Source organism: Piliocolobus tephrosceles, chromosome 11 (genome assembly GCF_002776525.5).
Source record: "Piliocolobus tephrosceles isolate RC106 chromosome 11, ASM277652v3, whole genome shotgun sequence".
Taxonomy (NCBI): domain Eukaryota; kingdom Metazoa; phylum Chordata; class Mammalia; order Primates; family Cercopithecidae; genus Piliocolobus; species Piliocolobus tephrosceles.
In genome coordinates this window covers 17374583-17398970 of record NC_045444.1, presented here as the reverse complement: position 1 = coordinate 17398970, position 24388 = coordinate 17374583, and the positions used below count along the sequence as shown (strand labels likewise).

The window sequence follows — 24388 nt, the reverse complement described above, 5'->3', positions numbered from 1 at the left end:
AATCGCATGTGGGGTTGAAGTGTCGAGGCAACAGGTCAAACTCTGTAAAATATTTGCAGATATTTATTGTGAGCCAAAAATGAATGAGAAATGGACTGTGGCATAGTCCCAGGAGTTCCTGAGAACATGAGCCCAAATAGTCAGGCTACTGCTTGGTTTTATACATTTTATGGAGACATAAGACATCAATCAATACATATAAGATGTATGTTGGTTCGGCCCAGAAAGGCAGGACAACTCAAACTGGGGGCTTTTAGGTCATAGGTGGATTCAAAGATTTTCTGATTGGCAATTGGTTGAAAGATCCATTATCTAAAGACCTGGAACCAATGGAAAGGACTTTCTGGGTTAAGATAAGGGGTTGTGGAGACCAAAGTTTTGTCATGCAGAGGAAGCTTCCAGGTAGCAGGTTTTGAACTCTTATCAGACCTTAAAAGATGCCAGACTCTTAGTCAGTTCTCTCTTGGATCAGGGAAAAGACCTGGAAAGGGAAGGGGATTCTCTACAGAATGTAGATTTTCCTCCACTTTGCAGGGCCATTTCAAAATATGTCAAAAAAATATATTTTGGGGTAAAATAATTTCTTTTGGTGCCTGCTCTCTGTCATGTGTGGCTATACCAGAGTCAGGCTGGAACTGGGTATCTTATTGCTATAAAAAGTCTATTTTAACAGTTTTAAGATCTCTGCTTTAATTTTAAGGCTGGTCAGTTGTGCCTGGTTTCCATAGAGAGGAGGCTATAATGAGGCATGTCTGACCCCACCTTCTCATCATGGCCTGAATTAGAGTTTCAGGTTTACTTTGGAATGCTTTTGGCTAAAAGGGGGCTCATTCACTTGGTTGGGAGGCTTAGAATTTTATTTTTGGTGTACAGACAGAAGTATGGAAAATGGATTGAAGGGATGCAGGACTTGAGACACGGAAACTGGCTGGGAAGTATTTCTATTGGTTTAGGGAAGATTCAAGAAAAGGTGGAACTGAGGCCATGACATGGAAACACAGAGGAAAAGGAGAAGGTCATTATGAGAGAAAAAAACTGAGATATCTTGGTAAACAAAGGTAAAGGTAAAGAGCCCTTACTCCAAGGTTTTGGATAAGACAGAAATTAGACCCCGATAGCAATGTTGTTGTTCAGTCTGTATGGTTTTTGACTATATAAGAATGAACACTTAAGGTACAATGAAGGGTCTGTCTCAAATTGCAGAGGCAAATGGTAAAACAGAAATGGAAAGGGGTCCCATATGTGCCTCTTACTCCTGATTCCAGGGTCTACATCACTGCCAGTGGCACCATCTCTGAACAAGAAGGCCAACGCATGAGTTCCACAGAGACCAAGTTAAAGGGCTGCCAACTTTTTCTCACAAACCCAAACTTTCCTGATGTCAGAATGATTTCTTGGGCAAGTAAGAAAATCTTGACCTCTCTCCCTTTGCCTTATTGCCTCCCAGAGAGTAATAAATGCCCTTGGGTCATGGAGAGCCAGGGAGCAGCTGGCCTTGGACCTTCCAGGTGCTCCTTTTGTCACTATTTTTTCTGCCTGATCTTTGTCACGTCATTTCATCAGTCTGCTCACTCTTCTTTCTTGAGATGGCATTGCCCATTCTAACTTATCACTCTTCTCCGTGCTATAAACAAATGGAAGCATTAGCTGTGTAAAATAACTAGTGAAACATGTTTAATTGTGTAGTTGATGATGACTAAACACAAACTGCTTTGCAACTGTGACATAAAATGAACCTGGAATTAAGCAGGGAAACTCAAAACAGGATTCTCATTTATTCATTCCTGTTTGGGTTTTGTTTCAATATTTGTTAAGTACCTACTATGTGCCAGGCACTGTTCTCAGTACCTCCCATGGTGCCTACAGATTGAGTTACAGAATATTTTAGTAGTACCCAAACTATTACCAGTTTTCATAGGCTTGCCAATATCATGGTAAGGGTTATGTGATAGTCTTGAAAAAGAAGAGTATGAAGGTATTAGTATTTAGTCACTGGCTAATGGTAATTGTTATTTATCAGCTACCTTTTCCCTATGCCCAGTTTCTTCCTGCTTTATGGATCTGTTGTATTGACACGCATGCCTGTCAACTGTTATACATCTGGCTCTCTCCAAAACGCACTGAAGTGTAATAGCAAAATGTAAATTCTATCAAGGCCAGAGTACATTTAGAATTGCATAAAGTCGCTGAGCGTGTCTGTTAGGGCACAGTGACCTTCCCTAGCTACACCCAATTTTACACTGCCACTTGGTGAGATATTTTTAATGTCACGTGAACTGTTTCAGGTAGAAGATCTTAAGCTGAAATAAATACAGAGTAATTTGTCACATTTGCCAGTGCAGAGGTTGTTAATGACCTTCATTTTGTAAAGAAACGCATTGTTTCCTGATAGCCATGTGCTGAGTCACATGTACCTTAAACACTGGCCCTCCCCCTTGTGCTTTCTGTTCTGGGCAACAGCAAGATGGCTCTCACCACTCACTGGTCTTCCAGTCCAGGAAGGAGTTGTCAGAGAAAGGTACTGAAGCACTGAGTCTACGAATTCCTTGTTAAATAAATTGTGGGTTCATGTAATTGGATTTTATATTAGATCAACAAGAGTTGAAAATCACAGGATCAGAATTTTAGAACAGAAAATGCTTTCTTCTTTCCATATACAATCTCACAGATTATATATCTAACATCCCTGTGAGATCATTGCCTATTTTATAGATGAAGAAACCGAGGCTTGGAAGAATTAAATTACTTTGGTTCTTGGTCATATAGCTACTAAGTGACAGAACCTAGAAGGGAATCTATTTATGAGCATTCCAGATCCAGTGAGTTTTAGAGTGTGTTGTGCTCCCATCAGAGACCGTGGACAGAAAGTTTTGTGTTATAAGGTACTATGAAATAGAACTGAAAATCACAGGCACAGTCCTGCTTTCCTCAAGAACCCACAGACCTGCTGGCCTCACTTCTGTTCCCAAGCACTGTCTTCATATACTACATCTTCTTTACAACTATACCGTAAGGTGCCAGTGTTGTCATCCCCATTTTACAACTGAGGCTGAGAAACTAGTTTCACTTATGTAGTGAGTGGTAGGGCTGAATTAGTGAGTGGTGTGAATCTTTCTTGACTCCAAAGCCCATATCACCGAGGGCTTCTCTGGTGACAAGATAGACCTTAAATGCGTGCGCGCCCACACACACACGCGCACACACACACACACACACTAGATCTGGCATAGGACACAGGTAGAGCAGGGACTGGGGGCAGGATGGGAGATGTATCAGAGATGGGAGCAAGCATGCTGGCCTGGAGTGGCTGGGAAGGCCTCACAGAAGAGCTTGCAGGGGCAGGAGCTCCTGAAAAAAGTAACATAGAGAAGAAATGGAAAAAGCCCTGTTCACCATATGAGCAGTAAAAATGCATGAAGGATATTTATACACAGATTTATTGCAAAGAAATACATATTTTCACAAGCTTCTGTCAACAGAAATAAACAAATTACAGACCCATATGTGGCAAACAATACGTTGAACTCCTGACCTAACAGGCTCTGCAGGAAGTGGCTACTGTCTCTTGCCTTCATCTCAGCTCTGTCCATTTGGCTACAGAGCCACTTTGGTCATCTCGTGGCCCTTCAACTATACTCATATATCCTTAGCACAAAGGCTAGCTATTCCTTCGCATCTTGTCAAAACTCTCTCCCTCACTTCATAGGGACGGAGAAGAACAGATCTATTCTGATGTATTATGGTAAAGGAATAATATGCTATCTGATATCACGTAGAACATCAGAAGAATAGAGATGGTATTTTGACTTTTAGATAGGGTCTTTTGCCATTGCCCTCTGCTGTTCCTGGCTTTCCCTAGCCTGCATTTGCTTAGAGATGTTCTTGGTTTTAATCATAACCTTGGCGATGCTGTTGGACTTCTCCTCACACAACACTGTTACCATGGGGCAGGTCTTAACCTCTCTGCTCCACCACCCTCCCAGACAGCCTTCCCTGACCACCTTATTAGAAATAGCTCATGCTGGGTCATCAAGAACCCCAATTCCTGTGATAGTTGTATTCAGAACAATGGTCATTCCCTGACATTGCATTCCTATTTCAGTGTGTATTATCCATCTCTTATACAAGGTGGCGAGCTCAAGAGCAGCTGTATTGCCCATTCTCTGATGCCTAACATGGCATACCGTAAGTGCCCAAGAAATATTTATTGAACACATGAATGAATGTATGTCTATTGAATGATACGAGTATGAACTCATAGATGAATGTGAGATCACTTTGAGGATTTCTCATCTTCTCTGTCTCTTACATCCAAATTCTTTTCTTCCGTTTCCACATCTTGCTGTTTCCCTGAAGTTTCCTCTGGTTCTTTTGGAAAAGTAAGCAGGCTTACCTACTTTAGACCTCTCCTTGAGGAAAACTTACTGCTCTTAACAGAAATCATAAAACTCATATTATAAACTTGGCAAATACAAAGCAAACAGCCAGAGCTGGAGTCCACAAAGAAAACTTGGCTAAAAACGCATATTTCCTTGGAAAAACGTGTAGTCAACTGTGTCAGTTCTGTTTTCCTGGGGCTAGCAGCCTGGGTCTGCCTCATTCTGTCCAGTGCTATGAAAATACTGGTGTGTGCTCAGTGATTGCCCATGAGATGCTTCCTATCCCAGTGTCCTCACTTGACTTTGCTTCTGATCACGTCCTCATCCCTTAGCTTGGGACCTTTTCACCCTTATGCTGACAGTGCAGAAATAGAGATAGTGTTTTGAATTTTAGGTGGCATATTTTGCCTTTGCCCTATTCTATTCTTGTCTTTCCCTAAGTTTCATTTGTTTAGAGATGCTCTTGGATTTAATCATAACCTTGGTGATACTCTTGGACTTTCCTCCACATAACACTGTTCCCTCAGTAGACATAAGAAATCTAAAAACAGTGTCGGTAGGATTTGTATGTGTTGCTTTTCTGGATCAGCTTTGGAATCACCTGGGAATAGATGTTCTCTAAAGGATCTAGAAAAACTGGCATTGCCGTGACTACTCTCCATGGACCACTCTTGGCCTGGCTGGGGACCAGACTCCCCTCAGGAAATGAGAGTGAGGGTTGCTCAACACTTGGGCTGTACCCAACTCCAGGGTTATAGCTATTGATGCTGGGCTGAGGGAGAGCTCTGTCATGAGTGCTCCTCATTTGGACACTCGGGAAATTATGTTGAAAATGAAAAGATGCCAAAGGTTGTTCCCTGACCATTTGTAGAACTGGGATTCTGTTTTGGAGACCCTGTGGCCCCTGTTCTGTCAGTATCCTGAGCCTATTTCCCCTCAGCCTTCTCCACAACCACCTTTGACTGGTGCCCTAGAAATCTCCCCTTCAGAGCCCAGCTAGTTCCTGGTGTGAAATCTGATCCATGGATTTACAGAGTTGGTTATCACAGTTTCTACCACTTAGGTGGAACCTTTGTGTTTCTGTGTGTTCTGTTTTCCTTGGAAGGTCCTTAGGTACATTTCTGTCACCATGTCTATTTCAAATGGAATGATCCAGTGTCCAGGGCCTTGAGCATTTAGCCAGATTGACTCAGTGCCCTGCAAAAACAAATACAAACAAACAAAAATCTAATGTGTTGTACTGTGATTTTATTGCATGAAGATTTAGGTCATTCAGGGTTTACTTTAAAATGCAGACAAGTAGTTACCGGGACAAATAAAATGAAGGGGTTCAACAGAAGATTGTACAACTTTAGTGCTACTTAAAAATCCTAAAAATAAAATAAAATAAAATAAAAAATAAAAATCCTATGATTCTATTTTGCTGTAAGAAGACTACATCAATGTGTGTTAGAAGTAAAAGTTGCCCTTAAAATATCTTTCTATCAAAGGCTTGCTTCCATGCAGAAACTCACATGACTCCTTCTGAATGGATGACTGTCTATTCTCCAGCTTCTGCTAGGAAGGATCCCCTATGTAACACACGTTTGAATCTCTGTCTGCCTGAATATCAAATAGTCCCTCAGAGTCTCCTCTCACTCAGGATGATTTGTCCCTTGGAGCCCTTTCAGATTATCTAACCCCTGTGTCTGCAGAAAAGGCAGACATTGTGTGTTAGGTTTCTCATTTCAGGTAAGTATGTATGCCTATAGCTTCTGTTTGTTAACTAATTTCTCAGCACAGTTCAAACACAGAAGAACCAAAGGAAACATCTATCTTCCTATGGGATTGCCAAAATGGAGATGTACTATGTCCCCCTTAACTACCCCCCGACTTTTTCTGAGATTGAGTCTCCCTCTGTGGCTCAGACTGGAGTGCAGTGGCATGATCATGGCATACTGCAGCCTCAAACTCCTGATCTCAAGTGATCCTCACACCTTAGCTCCCCAAGTAGTTGGGACCACAGGCATGCACCACCATGCCTGGCAATTTTTTTTTCTTTTTTTTTTTCTTTTTTTTTTTGAGGCGGAGTCCTTGCTTTGTCACCCAAACTGGAGTGCAGTGGTACAGTCTCAGCTCATTGTAACCTCCATGTCCCAGGTTCAAGTGATTCTCTTGCGTCAGCCTTCCAAGTAGCTGAGACTACAGGTACGTGCCACCAAGCTGGGCTAATTTTTGTATTTTTAGTAGAGAAGGGATTCCACCATGTTGGCCAGGATGGTCTCGATCTCTTGACCTCATGATCCGCCTACCTTAGCCTCCCAAATGTAATTTGGTAGAGATGGGGTCTCCCTATGTTGCCCAGGCTGGTCTCAAACTCCTGGGCTCAAGCAATCCTCCTGCCTGGCCTCCCACTGCACTCAGCCTGCCCCTTTTTCTGAAGGGAGGGGTAAGGGAAACACTCCACATGCCTAGACTTGATGGAAAAATGTGTGTCTGTTACCCTAGGGAGCTCTGACTATAAAATTGGAGTCCCAGTTCAAAATGTTGAGATTTACTCACTAATTGGTCTACATTAGGGATTTCAGGCTGATTTTTCCATGCCGGATAGAGCTCTAGTCAATGTCTGATCAACTGCTACCAGCCTTTGCTGAAAGCCCTTTGACCAGTCCTTGCTAGAGGTCTTTCGGTTTGGTTGATTTGTTTGTTTTTCATCAAAGATGATATGGTGATTCAGGAGGTCAAGGGACCTGAGAAAATCAAACAAAAACCATTTCTCCAAGCTAAGTAAAGCATCCCATGAATATAATATTAACAATAAGAATAGATAATATATATTAAGCACTTAATCTGTGCTATGCACTTTGACAACTACATTTAAAATTCATAACTGCATTTCTGTCTCCATTTGAGAAATATTTTAAAAATTAAGATCAGGGAGAGATTAAGGTATATACCAAAGGTCACAGATCAAACACTCAATAAAGTGAAAATGCAGCTCTGTCTGGCTCAATATCTGACTTTTTACCTACATGCTAAACGGCTTCTGTTGGAGCCCATGCACTCTGCCATCTTGAATTTGTGATCCTTGGCAAGAACCTACAGGGGGACTCCATGAAAGACAGGGAGAATTTGGTGGTTGTGGGTCTCTGTGAACTGGACTTTACGGCTTTTTGGGTGCTGTTGCTGTAGCCTGCAGGGGTAAGACCACTTTCTCACCATCCCCTCAGGCAGCTATTCTAGGATAGGGGAAGGAGATGGCCATGAAGCTGGGTGTGTTTCTATTTTCCTCATCTTCAGACCACTGAATGCCCTTCTCCAGGGGACTGATATATAAATACATGCAGAGTACATCCAGTGTTTCTCCCAACTCCCCACTGCCTAATAGCCACATTCTATACTTTCATACAATGTGACATTTTTAGAATCAGGATGAATTTTTAGAGTCTGCGTAATCTCTGTTGCTTCCACCCCCTGACCATTCTATGGTAGCGGCCTAGAGATGGTAAGGGGTATGCTCTAGAAAACACAACTAATTAGCAGCAGAGCCAACAACATCCTTGATTTTTACAACTCCCACTACAGTGCCCTTTTCACACCACCCTATCATTTCTCAGAGGTAGACTTTTCAAATCCTGCCCTTTCTTTTTTGCCTTCCTGCTTATTTTAAGTTTCTCATTGTTTAAAAGCCCCATCTCCTCCCTAGTCTCTCTACTCCTCCTAAGTTTTCCTCATTTTTCCCTCCATTGTGTCTATAACTCTTCCTGTGCTATTTTTGAAGGCACACGCATGTTGAATAATGTCCATTCCTACAGCCAGTGCGAGTTTGTATTTTCTTTGTGGTTGGGGAGGGTATGAAAGAAATGTGGGCTATGAACAGCTGTTACTGAGTTCTCCAAACAGGAAAATGCCCCGGGCTATTTTTGAGCCAGTCTTTCAAAGACACAGGGCTGGGCACTGCCTTTTACCCCTGCAATGTGCTGGGCTGTGTTTTCCAGGGTGCGATTCATAAAAACTGGAGTCATTGTTTCTTCAAAGGCTTATTTCCCTCAAAGAGGGTCCCAGCCAATGACAGCTCTCATGAAAAAGTGTGGGAAGACTGAATGACAGGAAATACAATGACCTGTTGAATGAACTGGTGTCCATTAATGATTCTAGTGAATAGCTTACTAATTGTTTTTATGAGAACAAAAACAAACAGCTCCTCATAATGCCTGACCCTATTTAGTTACATCAAAATCTTGGCCTTCTGCATAATTGCTGAGAGAAAAATAAATTTTTTAGATGTTCACCACTCAAACTGTCACAGAATCAAAATTTCTGATAATCTAATGAGGTGAATTCAGCTGACTGAACCGATTTCTGTGATTCACATGTGTTGAATGCTAACCCATCTGTAATTTCCAATTCTGTTTCAGACTGTATGTTTAAGGGCTTTCCTACTTTAGATCTCAGGTAGGTATGGGAGGGATGGCCAAGAATGTACTTCAGGTGATGGAACAAGTGCTTGTCATCACTGTCACACAACTAGCCTCACTGCACGAGGGTCTGAGATTTCATCCCGAAGCAATAATGAAGATGTCGATGCAGCCACTGTTGCTGATAAATAGCAACAGTGAAATATTTCAAATGCAATTGAACAAAGAACTGAAGTGTCTAACCTAAGACCTTTCTTCTTTAAAAACAAGCAAAGAAGGCCGACGCGGTGGCTCACACCTGTAATCCCAGCACTTTGGGAGGCCGAGATGGGCGGATCACGAGGTCAGGAGATCGAGACCATCCTGGCTAACACGGTGAAACCTCGTCTCTACTAAAAATACAAAAAATTAGCCGGGCGTGGTGGCAGGCGCCTATAGTCCCAGCTACTCAGGAGGCTGAGGCAGGAGAATGGCGTGAACCCGGGGGGTGGAGCTTGCAGTGAGCTGAGATCCGGCCACCGCACTCCAGCCTGGGCGACAGAGCGAGACTCCATCTCAAAACAAAACAAAACAAAACAAAACAAAAAACAAGCAAAGAAAGGCATGTGATGTCTACATACTTCATCATTTAGTATAGTCACTGGCAACTTGGCTTTCTGAGAAAGAATGCAGTGGACTATAAAGAATAAGCAGAGACCAGCTGTGCTCTATTCTCTTCTGTGTGATCTATTCCCTGTGTTCTCCTCCATGTAATATATTCTTTGTGGACTTTGTCACTATCAGTGTTTACATAAGCAGCCCTTTGCTATAGATGTGGATTCGGGGAGATGGGTCGGGGGCAGTGGGTGTATGCATTTTCCAATTAACTGCATGACTGGAGAGTGATTCACTCAGTCCCCTTAGCCCATAGTTTATCCTTTCAGATGGGCATGTGATACAATACATCATCCCATCTGCCTCAAAGAGTTGTTGCATGTATCATCTATGCAACTGACCCAAAGATATATTGGAAAGTTACAAGTGTTGCCTCAGTGTAAAGAAACAGCTTGTTAGTAGAGTTGATTAATATTGGGCTGACACTCATCTCCCCACCCCCAGTATTCAGCAAATAAAATACCATAGGAGATGTTTTCCATTACTGGTGATGTATTTAAGTGAGTTATCCATATACTGTTGGGTTCCTTTGTAACCAACATACACTTGGGCTGAGTTAATAGTTCATTTTGTGGCCATGAAACACTTTTTCTATGTGAAGCTAATGTACCGATAGATGACTTCAGTTTCTGATTTTGACCTTGTCACTAGTTCCTAGCCAAGTGATAACACTGACCCTGGGGCCATATCTCTTTAGACTCTAAAGTTTGGAGACCCTATTGGTTTTCTTGGAATATATATAGTTTTGCAAGCAAACTTGGACACTTCCTCATAAATATGGTTATCTAGAAGCTGCCAAAATCTCATAAGATTGATCAGTTTCATGCTGATGGGTAAATCAGTCCATTTGGAGAATTCTTGGAATGCATGGGCCATCTGTTGTTCCACATTTCAGGGAATTAGAGGGCCAGGCATGCTGTCAGGGAGAGGAAAGACTCTAGCCTAAATGGTGTCTAAATGGTGACTGTCTCAACATTTTCCTTTTCTTTTGCAGAAAAGATATCAGTGTAATTACACATCAATGTTTGTTCCTTATTTGTCCATTTTCTTTATAAATATCATCTCTTTGTGGTCAGGGGACATGTTTATCTCATTCCCTACATTTACTGAGCACTGACCTCATTAAGGCACATTGAAGGGCATTGATGGCTGAGTAAATGAATGATGGAATGATAGGCGTATACTACATCAAGCCACAAAGGGTTTGACTTCTTTGGTTTGCAGATGAGGAAACTAAGCCGCAAAAAATTAATGAGTAGCATGATTTTGCATATTCTGTTAGTGGCAGTGCTGGGGCTACCATCTAGATTTATTGACTCAGTCTAGGTTATCATTATACCATGCTCATGCGGTTGAGTGTCCCTTATCCAAAATGCTGGAAGACAGGTCTTTTATATTTCCATTTTTTTTTTAATTTTAGAATATTTGTATATACATCATAAGATATCTTGGGATGGGACCCAACTTCATTTATATTTCATATACACCTTATACACACAGCCTGAAGGTAATTTTATACAATGTTTTAAAAAATTTTGTGCATGAAGCAACATTTGTGTACATTGAACCGTTAGAAAAGCAGAAGTGCAAGGTGTGGAATTTTCCACTTGTGGCATCATGTTGGTTCTCAAAAACTTTTTAATTTTGGATTTTGGGATTAGGGATGTTTAACTTGTGTTAGGATTAATCCATCTTTTCATGTTGTTCTATGTGTAGCTCCTTCGTTCTAGGGAATAAATTAGAGACGGATGGGAAATGGCATCCTTTCCCCTGCATTGGGAATCGGGACATGCTGGCTTGTGAGCAACACCAGGTGGCTCTAGGAAAGAACTTACTCACTACTGGGATCTTGAAACACCAGCAGTGGAGTCTCTCTGCTTTGAAATTCCTAGAAGCAAATCATAACCACATGAAGACAGGGACTGGACCAGATGGTTTCTGCTGGTCCACTCCAGTTTTCTGACTCAATTCTGAGGATTCAGCCAAGATAGAAATAAATTCCCATCTTCCCCTCAGGCCTGTCTTCATACTCTTGGAGGTTTAATTCTGATAGAAGAGCAACCGTCACTACAGCAATAAAGGATCTAGACACTGGCGGGCAAGTCCATCATTCAAGGGCCTTTTTAAGCTTTTCAAAGAGCTTTTTCAAAAGGAAGGATTTGGACAAAATAATAGCCAAATGATTCCCCATCCAGGCTTCACTTCCAAAACATAAAGCCAAAGGAAATTAATAGAATAAAATTATAACTACAGGCACTAAAATGTTAACTGCTTAGGTAGTATTTAATGTTTCGACTCCAGACTCTAGCCATGGTTTTCAAACTTGGCTGAGTATCAGAATCACCAGGGAAATTTGGTCCAACTTGCCAGAAATTCTGCTTCAGTAGATTTGGGGGGAGACCATGCAATCTTCATTTTTATTAAAAGCCCCCTGGGCAATTCTAATGATCAGCTACATTTGGAAGCCACTGTTCTAGAAAATCTCAAGAAGCTTTCCAAATGGCAAGTTCTATTTTTGAACCCATTGTTTAAAAGAAAGCCCGTTGTTCTGAATTCTATTTTAAGAGAGAAAAAGCCCATTTTTTTTTTTTTGCAGTGTATTAGCAAAGTTCTCAAAAACATATTAATCTTTAATAAAATTCTGGATTATCCTGAGCATCTTTTCTTTTGTAAACCCAACAGAGGGTAAAACACACACACCCAAGGAGGGTGGGGGGAATCCTGGACTCATTTGCAAGTTTCGAAGTTAGTGGATTTTTATGATATTCTTGGCATTTGGTCAGCTAGACTTAGAGTGCTCCTGTATGGAGAGAGTGTTGGGAGCCAAGGAGTCTCAACTTTGTTTCAACAATTCTTTAGAGTAGTTTATGTAAAATATTAACTTATGAGATAGACTTGCACATCTGGTGAAATCATGACAGTAAAAGATACAACAGATTAAGAATTAACAAGGACCAGATGCACTATAATAATGTAGATTTTTCTATTTGCAATTTGGGATGCAGATTTTAGAAAAATGGCCACTTTTCAGGGATACGCTTGTATATTTGGAACCACTTGGTAGATAGAATGATAAATGATAGAAAAACAGATGATAGATAAGAAGAAGGACAATAGCTAGCTAGATAGCTATTGATATAGCTATAGATAAGAAGAAGGCCAATATAGATAGCTACAGATAAGAAGAAGGACAATAGCTAGATAGATAAAGGAATGTTAAATATTCTTGAACTCAGTGTGAATCTAACCCATTTAACTAAAGTGGCAATGGAAAGCTGTATGACTTAGTGGGCAAACAATGTTGTGGAAAAATGAGATATAAGTTTAATTTTTGCATCGATTCTATAGCTTCTCACCTGGAAAATAGAAAACTATATCACAGGAGTGGTCCTTACATGACAGACAAAAAAAGACAATGATTTCAATGAGTTGGTGGGTGAGAGTAATAGAGAAGTTATTCAAAAAAAAGAAAAAAAAAAAAACAGATGTTGCTAAGGATTCAGAGAAAAGGGAACTCTATTACACTGTTGGTAGGAATACAAACTAGTAAAGCCACTGTGAAAAACAGTATGGAGATTTCTCAAAAATTTAAAACTAGAATTATGATTTGATCCAGCAATCTCACAACTGGGTATCTACCCAAAGGGAAAAAAATCAATATATTTGATAAATAATTGCACTCACATGTTCATTGCAGAACTAGTCACGATCGCAAAAATATGGAATCAACTTAAGTATCCACCACTGAATGAATGAAGAAAGAAAATTTGGGACTGGATGCAGTGGCTCACACCTGTAATCCTAGCACGTTGGGAGGCCAAGGCAGGCAGATTGCCTGAGCTAAGGAGTTTGAGACCACTCAGGGCAACATGGTGAAACCCCATCTCTACTAAAATACAAAAAATTAGCTGGATGAGGTGGCACATGCCTGTAGTCCCAGTTACTCGGGAGGCTGAGGCAGGAGAATTGCTTGAACCCAGGATGTGGAGGTTACAGTGAGCCGAGATTGCACCATTGCACTCCAGCCTGAGTGTCAGTGCATGACTCCAAACAAACAAACAAAACAAAACAAAAACAAACAAAAAACAAAAAAAAGAAAGAAAGGGAAATTATATATATATATATATTCACAGTATAATACTATTCAGCCATAAAAATAGTAATATCGTGTCATTTGCAGCAACATGGATGAGAACTGAAAGTTATTATCTTGAGTTAAATAAGCCATGCACATACAAAAAGAAATATAGCATGTTTGTAGAAGATTAAAAATGTGAACATGAGGGGTAAAGAATGGAAAGATAGATCAGAGACTGGCCAGCATGAGTTAGAGGAAAGGGTGGGTGAAGAGAAGTGGGTTAAAGAGTACAAATATATAATAAGATTGAAGGTATAATTCAATGTTTGATAGCAGAGTAAGGTTACTATACTTTAAAATATATATTATAAGCAAAGACATGGAATCAACCTAAATGCCCATCATTGATAGACTGGATAAAGAAAATGTGGTACATATACACCATGAAATACTATGAAGACATAAAAAAGAATGAGATCATGTCCTTTGCAGGCACATGGATGGAGCGGGAGACCATTATCCTTAGCAAACTAACACAGGAACAGAAAACCAGATACCACATGTTCTCACTTGTAAGTGGGAGCTAAATGATGAGAACACATGGACACAAAGAGGGGAACACCACACAGTGGGGCCTATCGGAGGGTGGAGCATGGGAGGAGGGAGAGGATCAGGAAAAAAAATCTAATGGGTACTGAGCTTAATACCTGAATGACAAAATAGTCTGTACAACAAACCCCCATGACACAAGTTTATGTATGCAACAAACCTGTACACCGAACTTAAAAGTTTAAAAAATATGCTGTGCTTGGGTGATGGACACCCTAAATGCCCTGAGTTGATCTCTCCACATTCAATACATGTAAAAATCTTATCAAGTATCCTATAGATTTGCACAAATTTAAAAATCATATATAATGTTAGTCTTCAAGGCCCAGGTGGTTATGAAGGAAATGCTGGATTCTAGCACTTCATCATGCCAGGTGTGGGCATTGGCAGAAATATCGTGAATCGCTGCCAGATGACTGTGCAGCCCATCCATAATGTTTGTTTTTCAGGAGCCATTTAATAATACTGTCAGATGTTTCAGAATTTCTTGCCATCCAAAGCAACAGCCACACTATTTAGTGAGATTTTTGTATTAGTATGTGTACAGAACTTTTCTCCTATTATTCAATGGTAGCATATAGGCCTACTTGAAATAGAGTCATAAATCAGGGTTTTTGGCTGGCAAGGGACAGAAATGGACAGTAGCTGATAAAAGTGAAGCGGTGAAATTTTTAGAATAGCAGAGGATAGGTCAGTAGCAGAGTCAGACCTATCTTGCTCTGACCTGAGCAATCCTGCTTTGGGAAGGATGGGTGGCAGAACAGTTTGGCAATCTTGGCAAGAACAACTGCCTTAACCAGAGTTTCTCCCGGGCAGAGCATAACTCAAGAGCTTGGAACACACAGTTCATTTGGGAAGTGAATCCAGGGAGTAGGAGCAGGAGATGAGCAAGACTGAATTAGAGAAAGAGGGGAAGCCCATAAAGAAGTGTATTGTTGAATCAGCCATGGCTGTGGGCAACTGACAGTCAATCTGTCTGGTACCTTCTGAAGAGTAGAATTGTCTACCCAAGGAATTGAAGAGACACCATTAGGCCTGTGTTGCCTCCATGGAGTAAACACCTTCTCACTTCCAGATTCTGAATGTGTGAGTATGACCTTGTGCAGGAGACTCTATGCACAGGATCAGAGAAACCCCAGGACAGAATGATAGCAGGACAGTTCCCCAAAGGAAAAACAGGAAGGGTGTTGTTACCATAAGCTGGGAGAACATGGAGCCAAGCAAAACCAACAGATACTCCTCCACAGAAGCTGGAGGGTGTTAGAAGGTAAAGAGTAGGGGAAAAGCAGAACTATATTAGTATCTGGTAAGATACTCATATCCACTCAAAGTCTCTCGTTTATGCTATTTCCCCTACTATCCTCTATCCAAATCCTAATTCCCTTGGCCAGGTGTGGTGGCTCATGCGTGTAATCCCAGCACATTGGGAGGCCGAGGCAAGTGGACCCCTAGAGGTCAGGAGTTCAACACCAGCCTGGCCTACATGGTGAAACCCCATCTCTACTAAAAATACAAGAATTAGCCAGGCATAGTGGTGCACGCCTGTAATCCCAGCTACTTGGGAGGCTGAGGCAGGAGAATTGCTTAAACCCAGGAGGTGGAGGTAGCAGTGAGCCGAGATCATGCCACTGTATTCCAGCCTGGGTGACAGAGTGGGACCCGTCTCAAAAAAAAAAAAAAAAAGAAAAGAAAAGGAAAAAGAAATCCTAAATAACCCTAACCCAATGTCCATATCCTACACTAAGTTTCTCAGAGTGACATATTCCACACCAGTTTATATCTTTTTCTAAAGTCTTATCAAAGTGTCACCACCATCCAGCATAAATTTCAGTTATTCTGTGCGTCTTTGATTCTTTTGATTCTGTGCTGGGTTCACCATCTTTTATTTATTCCCTTGTACTGCAATAAAGCAGAAAGACAACTGATTTTCACTAAATTTGGTCTCCACTAAAGGGATCTGTGATAGTATTGTTCCATTTTTTGTTGATACATACTATTTGTACATATTTATGAAGTACATGCGATATTTTGTTACATGCATAGAATGTGTAATGATCAAGTCAGGGTATACTAGGGCATCCATCACCTGGAGCATTTATCATTTCTGTGCATTAGAAACATTTCAAGTCCTCTTTTCTGGCTACTTGGAAAAGTTCCCTTCCATGGTGGAGAAACATGAGTTTTGACAATAATCAGAACTGAGTTAACATTATTGCGCCACCACTTACCAGTTATGTCACATGCTCCTAGGCAAGGAACCTTGGTTACTTCATTAGCAAAGTGATTGTAACAGTAATCACCTTGTAAATTCATAAGGATTATGTTAAAGTAAACTGATTAAGTATGTAAAGTAACTGAATAAATGTTAGGCACATAATAAATATTAACTCTTCTCCTTTGATGCAGGCACCATGCCTTATACTTCTTTTAAATAGCCCCCAGAATCTTGGTCCAGAGTTAGTTTTCACTGGAGCTGAAGAACACTTGCTGATTGTTCATACAAACTCAGATGTTAAAAATCCTGAGCCAAAAGTTGCAAACCCTTGTGACACATGGGGCATATCCATTAATGATGTACTTGACCACTACACGGTTATTTTAATAACTGAATTAAAGGACAACAATTTAAACATCTAGGTACTTCACCTATAAAAATATGAATTGCACTTTTATAAGTTTCACTTCTAAAAATATGGATTGCAGTGAGATAGTTGTCTCAGCTTTCTTCAGGGTGACAATTGGGCGGATCTAGTGCCAGCAAGACATGGACTCTTCATTTTGTCACTGTCCCCAGCATGCTTTAGTGCCATATCTTGTGTGAGGTCTTCTTTACACATTTCTAATAACTCCCTGATCCTTACATATTTGGGTTTATGACTCTAGCTTTTTCGTGGTGATAGAAAAAAGATGAAACATTTGAAATTCATTGTAATTGACTAGGGTTAGGGTAGTGAAATCACTATCCTGTACGCTTCATCATAAATCTTGGCTGGTTTTTCTGTTAGCAAAATTTATTCAGCGTAAGTGTTACAACATCTGCATGAGCCTTGGCTGTTTACAAAGTGCCCTGGTGGACTATAATTGATTTGATCTTTACCCACAGCCCTGCCTATTGAGGTATTGGGGCAGACAATATGGTTGTCCCCATGTAATGATAATAAACTCAGTCTTCGAGAGATTTCTAGAAAGACTCAAGGTCCCAGGGCTAGTAAATGTGGGAGTTAGTAACTCCAAATCCAGGGTTCCTCTTGCACCTGTTGGGAGAAGTTTCAAAGAAAACAAAGGTCATTGCCCTTAAGAAGTTCATTATCAAATGGGGTTGCTAGGAAAAATGCAAAGAAATGTGTCAGCAATAGGAATTAGAAATATCAATAATATTGCAGAAGTCACTGCTGGTGTCAGTAAAGGGCGGTGGACTTGCTGGCATGATCGGAACCAGGTGAGATTCACTGTGATAGAGAACAATATCTAAAAGAGTAAGTGAGTTTGAAATCAGATTTTGAAGATTTAGTTCTTTATGCAGGAGTCCTAAGTTTTCCTCCGTTTTTTAAAAGGTTAATGTGGATCCAGGTGCGATGAAATAATAAGAGTGTTTATTAAAAAAATACTGCTGTATAAATGTCATATAAATCTCAGCACAGCAGTCCCCTCTTATCCTCAGTTTTGCTTTCTGCAGTGTCAATTACTATCAACCATGGTCTGAAAATAGTAAATGGAAAATAAACAATTCATAGGTTTTAAATTGCACACCGTTCTGAGTAGCCTGATAAAATCTCATGCTGACCTGCACCATCCCTCCCAGGACATGCATCATCCCTTCGTCCAGCAGGTCCACAATGAATATGCCACACACCCATGAGTTACCTCATAGCCTGCTAAGTTATCACATCATCACGAGAAGAAAAAAATGATGAGTACAGTACAATAAGATATTTTGAGAGTGAGACATACCACATTCACATAACTTTTATTACAGTATATGGTTATAATTGTTCTATTTTTATTAGTTATTAATCTCTGTAATATCGAATTTATAAATTTATCAAAATTATAAATCTATCATGGGTGTGTATGTGTAGGAAAAAAACATAGTATATATGGGGTTGGGTTCTACTTGCAGCTTTAGGCATCCACTGAAGGTCTTTGAACATATCCCCTGAGGAAAAGGAGGTAGTCTTGTAACTAAGTGGAAGATATGTAAGTCGTGGGCAGGGCACCAACAGCAGACCTGTCTTCCTGGAGCAGATAGAGCAAAATGTTCAAGCTGAAAATACATCAGCCAAGAAGATTTTATCAAAGGGAGAAGGATATAGCTCTCCAATGGCATGCTGAAAGCAATAGTCAGAGTTCATTGACCTTGAACCTACAGCAGGAGCAAACAACTCTGATGAAGGTAGGCTACTGGGCCAGAACACCTGGGCTCAAGGTCAATGTTCCTCTCTCCTATTTGCTCTTCTAAGGAAGTAAAATTAGAGTCTCATAGCACAGTGACTTTGGAGAAAGTGTTTAATTGCTGACTAGGATAGTTTAATCCAACCTTAAGTTTCTCCATAAGGGAGTATCATGATTAAAACAGTGCTTTGGGAGAAAGTGTTGAGGCTGACCAACAAAAGAGGAAGTGTGAAAAGAAAAGGTTGTGCAGAGTCAGACTTGTGCAGGCTTGCTTCTGCTGTGGTAACCTGGATCGTTTCAAATAGGGGACCATGGCATGCATTGCAATCTCACATCTAACTCATGACGAGAAGGTGTTCTGAAAGAAAAGAGGTAATTATAACAGCATCATCTGTAACTACCTTATTGATTTAGGTACTTTATATTAGAGGATCCGGGAAATCAGATGTATTTTCCTAAAGAAAATATTAATCCATGATATAAAAATCAATGTGCTATAAGAGCCTGAAGGCTATTCAATGAGAAAGGGGGAAGGAGAACCGAAGACAGATGGCCCTATTTAAACATTTGAAAACATAATTTTGCCTAATTTCTTTTTTTTTTTTAACACTGATTAATATCATTGGCTCTAGGGGAAGAATGTATGAAGAGTAAATTAAAAGCATGGAGATTAACTTCTCTCCTGAAAAGTGAAGGCAAGAAGGCAATATGTAGGGCCATCACATGCTGCTTGATGACTTATCCATCAATGATAAGGGCCCTGGAAACTGAAGAATGCTGTCAGCAGAATCGGCAGCTTTAATTACACTGGTGTGGGCCTCTCCAATGTGAGGGCAGCCCGATTAGAATTGATGAACCTTGGTTAATGAAAACCCTTACAGGTTATGAAGTTATATTATATAATTGAAGAAAATTGCAATTATCTTAAAGTGTTTTTTTTCTTTCCTCCATGCTTTAATGCTTAGCGAAAGATGAAAGGCAACCTGACTTTGCATTGCACACTCTGCAACCAGTTTTATTAAGACAGAAAGTATAGATTGAAGGGCACCATTGACAATAACATTTTCTTCTTAGGAAAGACCCTTCAGGGCTCAACAAAACCTCTGGTTAAATTAATTCGAAAACTTTTAGCTTTCTATTTAACTGCTTTCAAATCACATGCAGAACTGTGAGGCTGGACAACTTCAGGAATAAAAAAGAGACACGGATGGAGGATAAGGAAGAATTTTCTGGTCTGATTTCTTCTTTGTCTGGCACGGTACAGAACTGATTTTTCTTCCTGCAGTTTTGCTTTTTGTTTCTGTTGGGTTTCTTTGGATTAAATAGGTAGGAGACAGCTGGATCTTGGGTTGACACATACATTTTCCCATTTATAATGCTGTGATTAATTACATGTATGTGAAAGCTTACCTGGAGTTATGATAAGAGAATATTGATGCCTTTACTCACTGTCATGAATCATTCCATCATTTTTCTCTTGAAAGACAGGTTAAAATAATGCTGCTTGATCCAAATCCTTCCAGTGTTTATATTAGCTTGGACTAACATTTTACTGTACGTCTGTGGAAAGCATGGCTAAAATTTGACTGTTTCATTGTGAAAAATCTAACATGTCCTGAAGAAATCCATACAAAGGGAAGTTATGATGTATGGAATAAAATATCACTTGCTATTTTCTAAAAGGAGAGTTTACCTTTATTTGTCTATTAGATCTTTCTTCCATCCTTCAACAGATATTGGATAGGCATACTACATTAGGAAATAAGAAAAAAAGAAGTTAATCTAAGTTTCTGCTCTTCAGCCTTTAGTTGTGGGTTGGGGGTGACATTTATGTAGATGGTTTAATTGAAGCACGTGCTTTTATATAAATTTTAACACAGTAACTTAAGAACAGAAAAGACAGTGTGACTAAGCTTGTGCCCGTGTGTGTGCACATTGGGAGTCCTGGGAGACATCAGGAATGCTGTGTGAAAGAGCAGTTATCGGACTTGGTCTTGAATAAGGAGTAGCACTATCGTTGCAAACTTATGGGCCTTGGGCTGAATTCAGCCTGCAGTTATGTTTAATTCAGCCAGCATATGGTTTTACATTTATTGAAATCCATTACCAAAATCTAAGAATGTGGAGATTTTGCTTAGAAATCTGGAATTCTAGGCCAGGTGTGGTGGCTCACACCTGTAATCCCAGCACTTTGGGAGGCTAAGGCGAGTGGATTAAGAGGTCAGGAGTTCGAGACCAGCCTGGCCTGCGTGGTGAAACCACATCTCTACCAAAAATACAGAAATTAGCCGGGCATTGTGGCATGCACCTGTAATCCCAGCTACTCGGGAGGCTGTGGTAGGTGAATCACTTGACCACAGGAGGCAGAGGTTGCAGTGAGCCGAGATCATGCCACTGCGCACTAGCCTGGGTGACAGAGTGAGAATCTGTCTCAAAAGCAAACAAACAAACAAACAAAAACCCTGGAATTCTGGCTTCTATTGAAAAATTCCAATGACTTAGCAATATTCTCAGTGGATAATTAGTAGGAGGGAGACAGAGGCTGCCCTTTTATTTGTTATTCATTATTTGTTTATTTTTTATATCTACAAAATTATACATTTTAATGGTGTACATAACCATGTTTTTATATATGTAACATTGTAGAATGGCTAGATCAAGCTAATTAACATATGCATTGCCTCACATATTTTTAAATATGAGAGCACTTAAAATCTATTCCCTTATCAATTTTCAAGTATGCAATACATTACTATTACCTCTATTCACTATGTTGCCCAATAGATGTCTTGAACTTATTCCTGTAATCTAAGTGAAATTCTATATCCTTCGACTAATATCTCCTCAGTCCTTGCCTTGCAACCTCACCAGCCCCTCATAACCATCATTCTACTCTCTGCTTTTGTTTGTTTGTTTGTTTGTTTGTTTGTTTTTTGAGACGGAGTCTCGCTCTGTGGCCCGGGCTGGAGTGCAGTGGCCGGATTGCAGTTCACTGCAAGCTCCGCCTCCCGGGTTCACGCCATTCTCCTGCCTCAGCCTCCTGAGTAGCTGGGACTACAGGCGCCCGCCACCTCGCCCGGCTAGTTTTTTGTATTTTTAGTAGAGACGGGGTTTCACCTTGTCTGCCAGGATGGTCTCGATCTCCTGACCTCGTGATCCGCCCGTCTCGGCCTCCCAAAGTGCTGGGATTACAGGCTTGAGCCACCGCGCCCGGCTACTCTCTGCTTTTGTGAGATCAACTCTTTAGATTTTCACATGTAAGTTGTCTTTCTATGCCTGGCTTATTTCACTTAGTATAATGTTCTCCAGGTCCATCTATATTGTTGAAATGACAGTATTTCCTTCTTTTTATGGCTGAATAGTATTCCATTGTGTGTGTGTGTAGTGTGTGTATATATACACACACTACACACACACACACACATATATATATCACATTTCCTTTATCCATTTATCTGTTGACGGACACTTAGGTTGATTCCCTATCTTGTCTGTTGGGAGTAGTGCTGCAATAAACGTGGGAGCACAGATACCTCTGATTCACTTCCTTTCATACTAGTTTCATTTCTTTTGGATCTGTGCCCACTAGTGGGTTGCTGGATCATACAGTACTTTAAATGGAACTCTCTTTATTTGTCCATCCTCCCGCTGTACGCATTTTTGCTCTTGAACTGCTCTAGATACATATTTGAATTTGTAGCTTTGTAGTAATTGTTTGCCAATTGACAAAGAAAAACTTAAATATGAGGCTATTCAGGCAGAAGTTACAGCATATACAACGAGGGGTAATTTTGAAAGCAGATAGAAACCGCACATAGTTGGGAATTTTAGAATAGCTGAAAAGTGATTTTCACTAGACAGCTTTGACAAAATATGGCTAGAAGGATAAACTGAGCCCCAATTTCAAAATGTATATGATTAGAAACTTAACTATTATCTTATAGAACAGCAGTTTTCAAAGTGTGGCTCCCAGAGTATCTGTATCAGTATCCCCTGGAAACTCATTAGAAATGCATATTCTCTGCTGTCCCTCTCCTCACAACCCCACCAAACCTACTGATTCAGAAACTCTGAGGGATGATACCCAACAATCTCTGATTTCACAAGTCCTCTAGGTGATCCTGAGGCACGCTAAACTTTGGCAACTACTTCTGTAGTCAATAGAAAGCTAAATTAATTAATTTATTTATTTATTATTTTTTTTGAGACGGAGTCTCCCTCTGTCACCCAGGCTACAGTGCAGTGGTGCCATCTCAGCTCACTGCAACCTCCACCTCCCAGGTTCAAGCGATTCTTCTGCCTCAGCCTCCCAAGGAGCTGAGGCTATAGGTGCCTGCCACCACGCCCAGCTAATTTTTGTATTTTTATTAGAGATGGGGTTTCACCATCATGGCCAGGATGATCTCGATCTCCTGACCTTGTGATCCACCCACCTCGGCCTCCCAAAGTGCTGGGATTATAGGCGTGAGCCACTGCCCCTGGCCCTAATTAAATTTTTTGATCAAGGAGCTTTGTTTAAGAAGATCAGACAGGTTGCAGTGGTAAGAAATTATCAGCATGGAAACCAGTTAACAATTATCTTTATCAAGATGATAAAGGTCTGGATCAAGGCAGTGACCACGTGGGAGTCAATAAGAGAAGCAATCCAACATGTAAAGAGATTTCTAAGGCGGCACTGCAGAGGACTCAGTGCCTATTGGATATGGAGAAAAGAGAGGGAAGATTCCTGGAGCTGTTGCTAACCAAGCAGATCTGGTGGATAGGGGCACCATTATCTGAGGATATCTGCTCAGAAGGTAGAGCAGCTTCTAGGAGAAGTTACTGTTTAGGGTTGGGGAAAATTTTGAGGAGTTAATGTGATTACATGGTACATTTTTGCAGGGTTAATAAATATGGATCTGGGACCCTGCAGAATGTTTGGGGAGGTAAGGCCTTGATAGTAGATGAGCTTCCTAAGGGAGGAGAGATGTGTGGAAGGAGGCTTATGCATGAAACCCAAGAGAACCCCCAACTTTAAAGGATAGGTGGTAGAGGGGAGCCTAAAAAGGAGAGAAGAAGCAATAATAAAACCTTACAAAATAATCAAAGTGCCAAAACTCCATTGCACCAAGATCTTCATCATAGAATTAAATGAAAAGCATCAAAAGCCACACTAATGTCTAGTAGCGTAAGATGCTTTTGATATCTTATGCTATTAGATACAAGATAATTTATAAGAAACCTAAAGGAAAATTACAGTATGCAGACATTAAAATGATAATTATAAACCCCATATTACAACATGAAAAATAATGTTTATAATATCATGGGAACAAGCAGAATTTTAGCACAGGCAAAGGCTCAAGTAGAATCTGGTTATAGCTACATAAAATTACGTATAAAAAGGGTAGTTTACTGCATTAAAATGGTAGAGGTATTAGAGTTAAGATGGTGGGATTGTGGTTGATTTTATATTTACCCCCAGGTTTTTCTTTTCTGTTAATCTGTAACAATTGCTTCTAGAAGTTTTCTCAATTAAATTTCTACATCCAGGACACCAAGTTGAGATAGAAAGATAAATAAGTAAAAGTTTATGATCAATGACCATGTCAAACTAAAGCACGACATATGGTCTTGAAAGTTTGAGACTTAAGGAAGATAACTTTTCAAGTGAGGTAGGGATGGCTTGCATCATCTCCTGGGCATTGCAGTGGGAGCCCTGATGAGGTGAGAGACAATAGAGGGCACTTGGTCAGGACAAGGGGAGAGGAGTAGTGGCTGATCAACATTACCTTAGGTAAGAGATTCATGCAAGAGTAATTTGGCCTATGATTGATAAAGCCTGGGAGGAAGCCATGTTAAGTGTATATCCGAAGCATCAGTGGTCCAGGAAAGCAATA

At 40.4% G+C, this 24388-nt stretch overlaps 1 protein-coding gene across 1 annotated transcript in view; it reads left to right on the top strand.

The window, feature by feature from the left end:
* NCKAP5 (NCK associated protein 5) overlaps positions 1–24388 on the top strand; it is an 836097-nt gene that overhangs the window by 23229 nt on the left and 788480 nt on the right. The window lies entirely within an intron of this gene.